At 33.0% G+C, this 9,079-nt stretch overlaps 1 long non-coding RNA gene across 1 annotated transcript; it reads right to left on the bottom strand.

Annotated features, from left to right (window-relative positions):
• Window positions 1–4,624: 4,624 nt before the first annotated feature.
• Window positions 4,625–6,973, bottom strand: LOC130625003 (uncharacterized). Its single transcript, XR_008981684.1, has 3 exons — window positions 6,665–6,973; window positions 6,357–6,526; window positions 4,625–4,755 (listed from the first exon to the last, which is right to left on the bottom strand). It is a non-coding gene; the product is annotated as an uncharacterized LOC130625003 (long non-coding RNA).
• Window positions 6,974–9,079: the final 2,106 nt, after the last annotated feature.

Here is a 9,079-nt window from a genome sequence, read left to right as displayed (position 1 = left end):
TATAAAATCTTATTTGATTAATATACTGCTTCACATGAAAAGAGTTAGGTCAACATCAGCTGACTGATTTGCGTTATGAGATATACGATGTAGTCAATATCGTGGAGCGAAGGAAACTGATATCGATAGTTTGGTAATAATTCGAGAGACAGGTTTTCCATCTCGGAGATTATGTTCAGCGTAGCGTGTAATATATCGTGACATCATGTTACTACGCAGTGCCACAGGGTCGACATTCGCTCTTGCTTGTAGAGTTGGTTATTATTGAAGCATGTATATATTCTTTGAAAACACAAGATACAAGAGGTGTTGATATCAATTTTGTTAGCCGTGTGTTCGTTTTTAAGGAACTTTTTATCAATTTCAAGCCAACATTTCTTTTTTTCATGGATCTTTTTAATAATTGGGTCTGTTGTTTACATAATCTGTCTACCGATTTTCTATTTACAGGAGTTAGTTCATTGCCTTTAATGCAAAATCAAAATATTACTTGCACGAAAAGTTGGTTATTCTACTTATTGTAAAAAATTCCAGCATGTTAAGACTAGTATTAACAGGATTGAATATACAAATTTGTTAAATAGAATAAGATTTGTTGGATCAATTAGAAAGAAGGGAAGTATTATTTTATTTCATGATAAAGGAACTCAATGGTCGAATTTTATCGACGACTGTTCGTGCAGCTATTTTTTTTAATTTGCCCCTGTGAAATCGTGTTGTCTCCTATTATCTTATATCCACAAGCTACAAACTGCTCTTATATTGTGTCTAGATGTTAGACGTGTAGTCAATTTTCGCCTGACTTTTTTCGCCGTGTATTTTTTGCCGACAAGTTATCCCTAATCGCCACTTCACAAATATATAACCAACATGATAAAAATGTATAAGGATTACTAATCCTGGGAATACTTTCAAGGCATTGTTGAGTGAGTATGCTTGTTGATAGCTGCTTTATGCTTTTCTTGGTTTTACGTTGCTGTGTGTTTTACTTCGTACAGGTAAAACCTTTTCAATAAATTAATCTTTCTATATTAATGTTTAACATCGTCATCTATTTATTATTTCTTCCTTTTTTTTCTATTCAGAAATAACAACGGATACTTGGTTTGGTCAATATTGTCTCGTATTTGTACCTATGCTTTTTGAGGTGCAACCAACCTAAAGAAGACATTGCATTTTCTTTTTCTTTTCAGTTTTTGTGATATTTTTTAAGCAACTTTTTTCAGCTTTGGTGATATTATGGTGATATATTGACTTTAGGTTGAAAACGTAAAGTTTGCTGGACGCATAATTAATGCCCAAATTTGGTAAAATTAATATAAAAAAAAGAACATAAAAATTTTCAATAAAATACACGAAGCTTTTCGTAAATAGAACTTTACATCTTCAGGTAAGTAATACTGCTAACACAATAAAGCCACTATATATATAATAAAATTTTTGCTGAAACCCTCAAAGGACTGTGAATAATGAGATGAGTAGAATAGAAAATAAAATACATTAACGTCGTAATAAGAAATTATATATAATTTCTATTACATCAGATTTTTAGCTGGACTGGGTAACAGCAGGTTGTTTTCACTGTTTTTTTTAAACAGAGGTTGCAATCTAGTTTTTTTAGAAAATGTATTAAACCTATGTGGATGTGCAACATCGTTTACCTGTACTAAGCACTCACCCCGGATTACAATTCATATTTTAAGTTTTGCCGCAAACATTTTGAGAAAATTTGCTATGACGGACACAACATGTAAACCGTATTTCTGCAGGAAAGTTATTTTTTGAAAAGTATATTAACCTCAAACGCCCTGATGCTGTGTGTGTGTGCTTCACTTTAAGATATACTGTATACTTCTACTAAAGCGCTCCATATGAATGGTGGCACAGTTTCTTATTAATCGCTCCACTGCGTAACACAGTTACTAAACCTGACTTTTTAACACCACCTCTCCCCGTCTATTTAGTAGAAAAAATTGAATTTTATTATCCACAAGAAAAATAAACGGCTATATGTACTGTAAATCCATAAGCATATATAAGATGCACCTGTAAAGTTTTTTTATATATATATTTATGCCCTGTTGATCTAATGGCTAAGACACTCATAAAATGAAAGATCCAGGTTCAAATCTTGGACAGGGCAAGTAGAAAGATGATAATCTTGCATCTACAACAACCACTTTCATTTATATATCACAAAAATGCCATGTTTGGGAAAGGCAGATATACATGTTCGTTCTTTATTGGTCTAATTTTTAGTGCTCCTTTTCAAAATAAGGACCACTAAAAATTTTCGCTTGCAAACCTAAGGGGCCGTGTCCCACGCTTTGCAACCCCTTCTATATCGTTGCATTGTACATTATTATATTGAGTACACGTAATTTTTGTGTTTTAGGGGGGGGGGGGAGAGTTTCTGTTGAGGTGCCTGCTCCTGCTCCTGCCTTTGCCTACCCTTCCTATGCCTTTTATCGCGCCTGCCTACTACTATGCCCTTGCCTGTACCGTCCATGCTTGCCTACCCCTGCCTTGCTGATTCCTCTTCCTGTTTCCTTGCCTGCCTTTGATGCGCTCTTTTCTTGCCGTGTTTAATGCCTTTGCCTTGGCAACCTCTCTGCAGCCCTTTCTATATTGATATTAAGAAGCGTAGTAAAGCTATTGTCACAAAAATGGCGCTGAGAATTTGATGGCATTTAGCAAATCAACTTGACTCGTTAAACACATATTGCATCTTTTCATATAAATAAATTTAACATGTTACTAAAAAAATTATTGTAAAATAATTTAAAGGTCTATTTAATTAATTGTTTGCCATAAGAAATAGTAGCGCTCACTGTCTTCGACCACGCCGAGGGTTTGTTTACACACAAAATCTGCCATTATGAGATTACGTCATCTTAAATATATGATCGCGCTCAAATCGGAGAATGGTATATACGTCACAAAGAACAACAAATGATTGGAATTATATAGCATCATTTCAAAATAAATGTCAAGTAAGGTTAGTAGTTTAAATAAAGTTTGATTAATCTTTGCACAGAGGCAACGTTAGCTAAAATTTTCTACTTAAAACACAAGCCAGGAAGGATAGCTAGTTTTGTAACGATTTTTAACGATTTTCTTTCGACATTTGTGATACGAATAAACAGTGAAGATAAATAAAGCATCTTTAAACACAAAGCATATTAAATTGAACTTTTTCTATAAACGAATCTTCCAAGCCTACTTTTTGTCTTCGTTATCTATTTTAACAAGAAAAAAGGTCCTGAAAAACAATGTTGTCTGTTACATTATGCTTCAGTTCGGTTCAACCATGTTTTGTTCGATTCTCTTCCCAGGGCTTATTTTTCGCAATCTTATTATAGCTATGGCCGCCAGCAGGCATATATTAAGAAAGTAAAAAAGAAGTTCTGCGGACGAGATTGCGTTTTACTCGAAGAACCTTTTTTAAGATCTTATTTAAGCTGACTATTGGATTAATCTAGAGCATGATGTAAATCTTTCGCTTGCGAACATAGGGACCTGTTCCCGCTCCGCAACTCTTTTATATATTGATGCGTCAAGTTTACTAACTGATACTATTTCAATAAAAATCTTAAGAGACTTTTAACTTATTCCATTTCTTTGCGTTGCAGACTGATTCTGAAATAAAATCTTACCTCAAATATATAACCTGCTACTTTCTATTAGATAAAGATACAAAAACAATGATTTCAGTAAAAAGAAAATTCATATTAGGTTGAGTTTTTTGAACATACATTAAAGTACATTTATCTCCAACGTCAACTCAGACGTACAATGTAAATCCTTCTAAAAACACTGGAATAAGCGAGGAAATTGGTTTTCTTGCTGCCTCCTCACACTCACTCTTATCTTTGGTTAAGCGATTGGAGGATGATGTAGATAATCTTCTTATCTGTCATGAGAAAAACACTTAAAATTCAGGAGGTTATTTTTTCTTTATGGTCGATTTACTTTCTCTTACATTTCTACAAAACTTACAACACGCAATATACAAAAAACATCTTCAATTTTATTTACAAAATTATTTGTTTTTCCGATCCTTCTTCGCTAATTTTGTGTCAAATATAGTTTTATATCGTCACTGATTACTCATTTTTAATCACTTAGTTTACTACTTCTTACCCTATTTTTCTACAATAAAAATAACTTTAGGGATAAAATAACATTTTTCTGAAGTATAAATGCACATTTATCAATAACACCAACCACGCCAGCCATGGGTTCGAAACAAAATTAATCACCGCTTAAAGAATGGTTAACCGTTGCCTTTCGTGATTATTTAAACTTGATCGTCATCAATTGATAAAATCTACGGGCTTAAAATTCCTTAAAATTGACAAAAATATATCTCATTTGTTATTTCGTATCAGCAGCATGACCTATTTCTCGCGCACAGACACAAGAATATGTATTATTTGCATAAATATTTTGTTCTTGCTTCTTAGTTTTTATAACCATGTTCGCTGTTCTAATTTATCTTGTAAGTCACTAAAGCCAAAAAGCATCCACCAAATTTAACTATCGCCAAAGTGATTTAACATAAGAAACCAGTAATATATGTAGAGCGTATCCGACATGACATAAAAGAAACAAAAATACTTCATTGCTACATGTTGATATGATGACTAATTAAGGTTACAAAGTTTGCAAAATGTTAAAAAGTAAATTCATTTTCAATCACACTTCTGATTACGTGCTTTATGCGTGTGTGTTCATTCACTTTGGATTAATACACTAAAATAAAGAAGGACAAGCATAATGATGATATTTCCCCTATTTTCCATTAATACAACTAATCATGATCTATCAATGACTATTTTTAGGCTTCATCTGGCCAAAAATCTGCCGGGCTGTGAAACTTCTAACAGGGTCGAAAAGAGATAAGTCGATTTTAAATGACAGTATTATAAGACACTCCGCCGTCAGCAAATACTTTAAGGGTAGAAACTTTTGCGGGCATTAACTTTTTTCAACATAGAAAAATTCTTAAAAACAGGGCAATTTTCAAAAGTAATGATTTATTTTTAGTTTAATCGCTGTTTGGAGCTGCAAGCATTTCTCGGAGGTCCCGATTATTTGAAGAAGTAGTGCTTGTGGCTGCAGAATTTTTCTTCCTTTTGCCAAGGGCTTGCAGTGCAACAACTGTAGGCGGCAACGTCATGAAAGAAGTGAACAGATTTCCAACTTAACCCTGTTCACGCTAGCTGGATTGTGGAATTTTACAACCACTTGAGCACGCCAAAAGGAAAAGAAATTATCGATAGTTGATGGAAAAGTCATGGTTTTTTGATGCCTTAGAACTCGGTTCAAAAAAAATGCCATCTATTGATCCTTTCCAAGATATAGATCCGATGCTCAGATGTTAAGCAATCTGATGATAGCCATCTCCTAGCAATTTGTGATGTCACAGTTGAGGAATTTGAAGTGTTATGTGGAAGCAAGATACAAGAAAGTGATGACAATACTGACTTAGAATGGGAAGAGGGAGTTAATTTAATTTACTTAGCCTAAACTTGTATATTTTATTCATTTTTTGATTACGGTAAAGACCTTAGGTGTGATTTAACGAATAATTTTTTTTCTTGCATTTTGTCTATTCGCAAAAGTTTTTTTCTCGCGAATACGAACCATATTCTGAATTTGCAAAAGATTTTTCCGCGAAATTTGTTTTAAAAATTGCCAAACGCGAACGTTTTTGTCAAAGATTTCGTGTTTCTTTTTAGACACGCAAAAGTTGATGGCCGCGAACGTTTCTCCACCTAAAGTAATAAGCTTCTTAAAATTTGAACCGCAACAGATTTCATGTTTTGTACCCAAAGTATACTTTTTTTAATCGGTCCTTTGGAGTTATAGCACTCTAAATATGGGACAGTTTTTTTTTCAGATTTTACCCGTATAGCTTTTCTTCAAAAGTCAAACAATGACATGGTGACAATTGAGGGTTCTAAAAATTAGCCAGTGAGTTTCAATAAAACATCACGTTTAGATGGTTAAACATATAATTTCCAGAAATATTCCAGATTCGCTGTTAAAATTTCAGATCTAGCAAACTAAACTGAGATTGTAGTCCAACGGCAGTTAAGAAGAAGTTTAAATTTCAAGGTGCGAATGTCTTGTACATAAATAGCACACGATCTTAAAATTTAAACCTAAGTTGAAAACTGTCAGAAATTAACAAAATTGACAGTTTTTTCACAATTTTTACCTTAAAAAATTAAAGGACAAGCAATCTAAGAACACATTCCGGCTGGAGTGCTACTAAAATAAGTTGTTATTTTAGGAGATTCCGAATAATATTCAGAAAGCCTTCTGTTAAGGTTCATCTATTTACTTACGTTAACTCCCTGCTCTCTGGAAGAGTGATGAAGCTTTCATTTGTGCATCAACACTGTTCATCAACACTTGCGTCTTTTCATTGGATCATCTTTTCCGTTGCCATTTCTTTTGCCTTTGCCTTTTGCTGTTCCTTTACTCAGAATTATCTGGTTTTCTGTGAGGTTTAAACCTAATTCAATAAACACGCTTGATATCACGCGGAAATGCTTATTTTTTATTTTTTACGTAGTTTGGTACTTGGTTACGCTTCTTTTTCTATTAATTTTTTACAAATACCTCTTTACTTGCGTTTAAAGAAAAAACTTACCTTTTGTACAAAGTTTGCATGTTTTTCTGCAGTTATCCATCATATATGTATCAGTTCGGAAGTCTTGACAAAATCCTTCGTTTGCAAGTTTTTTGCAAAAAATGGGTTGTAGATAGAAAGAGAAGATAATACTGTAACTTAATCTGCAGTCTTCTTGAGAGAATACACACAAAAAACGGTTTTTCTATAATTCCAACTTTTTACATTTTCAATAATGTCTAAAGCAAATTATAGAAACGTTTAGAACTACCTTTTCCTGAGCATATGTTGCAGGATTTTTTGCAGTGGTTAATCTTTATTATTCTCATCTTCTTCTTCACTTTCTTTGTAATTACACAAATTAAGATTCTTAAGTGATTTGCATACGTAAGGTTTTGAATCATGACATTCTAAATTTCAATATATGTCAAAAATCCACAACTTTAAAGAAAAAGGTAAAGAATTTAAGCAGAAAGTATCGAAAAATAAAGGATGGACAAATAATTCTTAACAACCTTCTTTACAGTTAAGAAACACTGAGCATGAGCATTGTATGGTAGCTCTATGTCGTTATAAAACACTTACTACTTGTTATTTCCAAAATACCACTTATTGGAGGTTTAAGCTTTGCAGTTGCTTCTACAACTGTTGGCTGAATGTCAGCAACTGATGGTATAGTTTTGGTAGTTAATAGTTTGCAATCAAGAAGAAATGGCGTAGTGTTGACACCTAACGGCACAGCCCTAACAACTGTTGGTGTAGCGTCAAAAACTGATGGCGGAGGTTTGATAACGGTTGGTTTAGTTATGAAAGTTGATGGCTTGTTGTGGATGAAATTCAGTGTTGTTGGCACTGGCGGAGTTTTTGGATTAGTTAGATAATCTGTTGGTGTAATATCAAAATCTGATGGTTTTTTCAGGACCACTAATGATGTAGTGTAGAGATTCGATAACGGTTGGTTTAGCTATGAAAACTGATGGCGTGTTGTGGACAAAATTCAGTGTTGTAGGCAACATTTTCAAATCAAATAATTCGGCGCACATTGTAAAAAAGCGCATAGATCTGGAACTGGCATGCTTAGATGATAAAATTTGGCATACTTGGAGAAAGTATAAAACAAACAGATTTTAGGTACAAAATTAATGTTATGACATCGTTGGGATCAAAAATGAGATCACACATGCCTATTATTGATCATTTTCCCAATTTTGTCATCAATCTAAATTTCTCCTGGTAGACGTAAGTAATGGATATTAAAAAAATTGTTTCCTTTATTATTAATTTTAATCACGTCACATTTTTAGTCTATATTTTAGCCCTATGACCAAAAAATCTCATTAGCAACAATTATTAACCACCTGGTAACGATAAAAAACCTTGAAATCTTGTAATTACAATTTTTTTTCAAATATTTTTGTAGACCCCATAGTGCAAACTGGTATAGTCCTATGTTATATCCATTTTGATAACCGCTTCTAAAATTATCAAAGTAGACATACTGGAATAAAATGTTCAATATTGATTTGACAACGATTTGTCTTAGTATTTGCTACCTGGCCAGCTTTGTTGAATATTATGAGGACTAAGAAACATAAAATTAGAGAAAGATGCAAGATTAACTTTATTTTTTCAAAACCTTTGTTTCGGTAGATTGTCATTGCATCAATCGGCGCGATTGTGAACACCAAGGATAAGCATATCAACTTCATTTTTGCTGCCATCCTGAAAATAGAAAGTCAATATTCCAAACCTGATTAGTATACAGAGAACAACAAATGTAAAAAAAATATATATGTGATTTATCGAAAATAATATTTCAGTACGCAAAAGAAATCTAAAATGCAATCACATAATACATTTTAAGAATGGTTTTTATGACAAAGGCATTTGAACGGCATTCCATAATGCATTAAGCTTTATGCATTCACATTGGCCTAATGTGTGCAATAATTATTGGTCTATTAAAAATCTCTACTTAGTATCTGCATTCCTTATCAAGATTATCTACGGTATTTAATCGATTTAACGCCCACTTTCAAAAAACATGCCTGTACTCAACTAAACGTCTAAGGTAAAAATCTAGCTAAGGCCAATAAACGTCTATCTGAATAGCCAACCATGTCCGAATATACGATAATAGTAGGTTATGAACTGTTAATAAATACCCAGAAGCGTTTATTCGAAAATGTAGTTAACTACTGATAGCGCTTGAAAAAAAATATCCAACTTTGTTTCATAAAATATTTAAAAATAATATCTTAAGATGTTACCTATAAATTTCCATACTCGGATAGTCATTCTTGATTTTTAAATAAATGACCATAACGTTAAAACGACCAAAGACAATAGTATTAGTAGAGTTTCTTTTGAATTTGTGAAATTCGAAAGAAAGTTTAGTTCATATATTTAGCGTATACACCTGCAATTACCAGCTTG

Source organism: Hydractinia symbiolongicarpus, chromosome 14 (assembly GCF_029227915.1).
Source record: "Hydractinia symbiolongicarpus strain clone_291-10 chromosome 14, HSymV2.1, whole genome shotgun sequence".
NCBI lineage: Eukaryota > Metazoa > Cnidaria > Hydrozoa > Anthoathecata > Hydractiniidae > Hydractinia > Hydractinia symbiolongicarpus.
The sequence above is the reverse complement of the archived record's forward strand: the minus strand, read 5'-3'. Positions and strand labels throughout refer to the sequence as shown.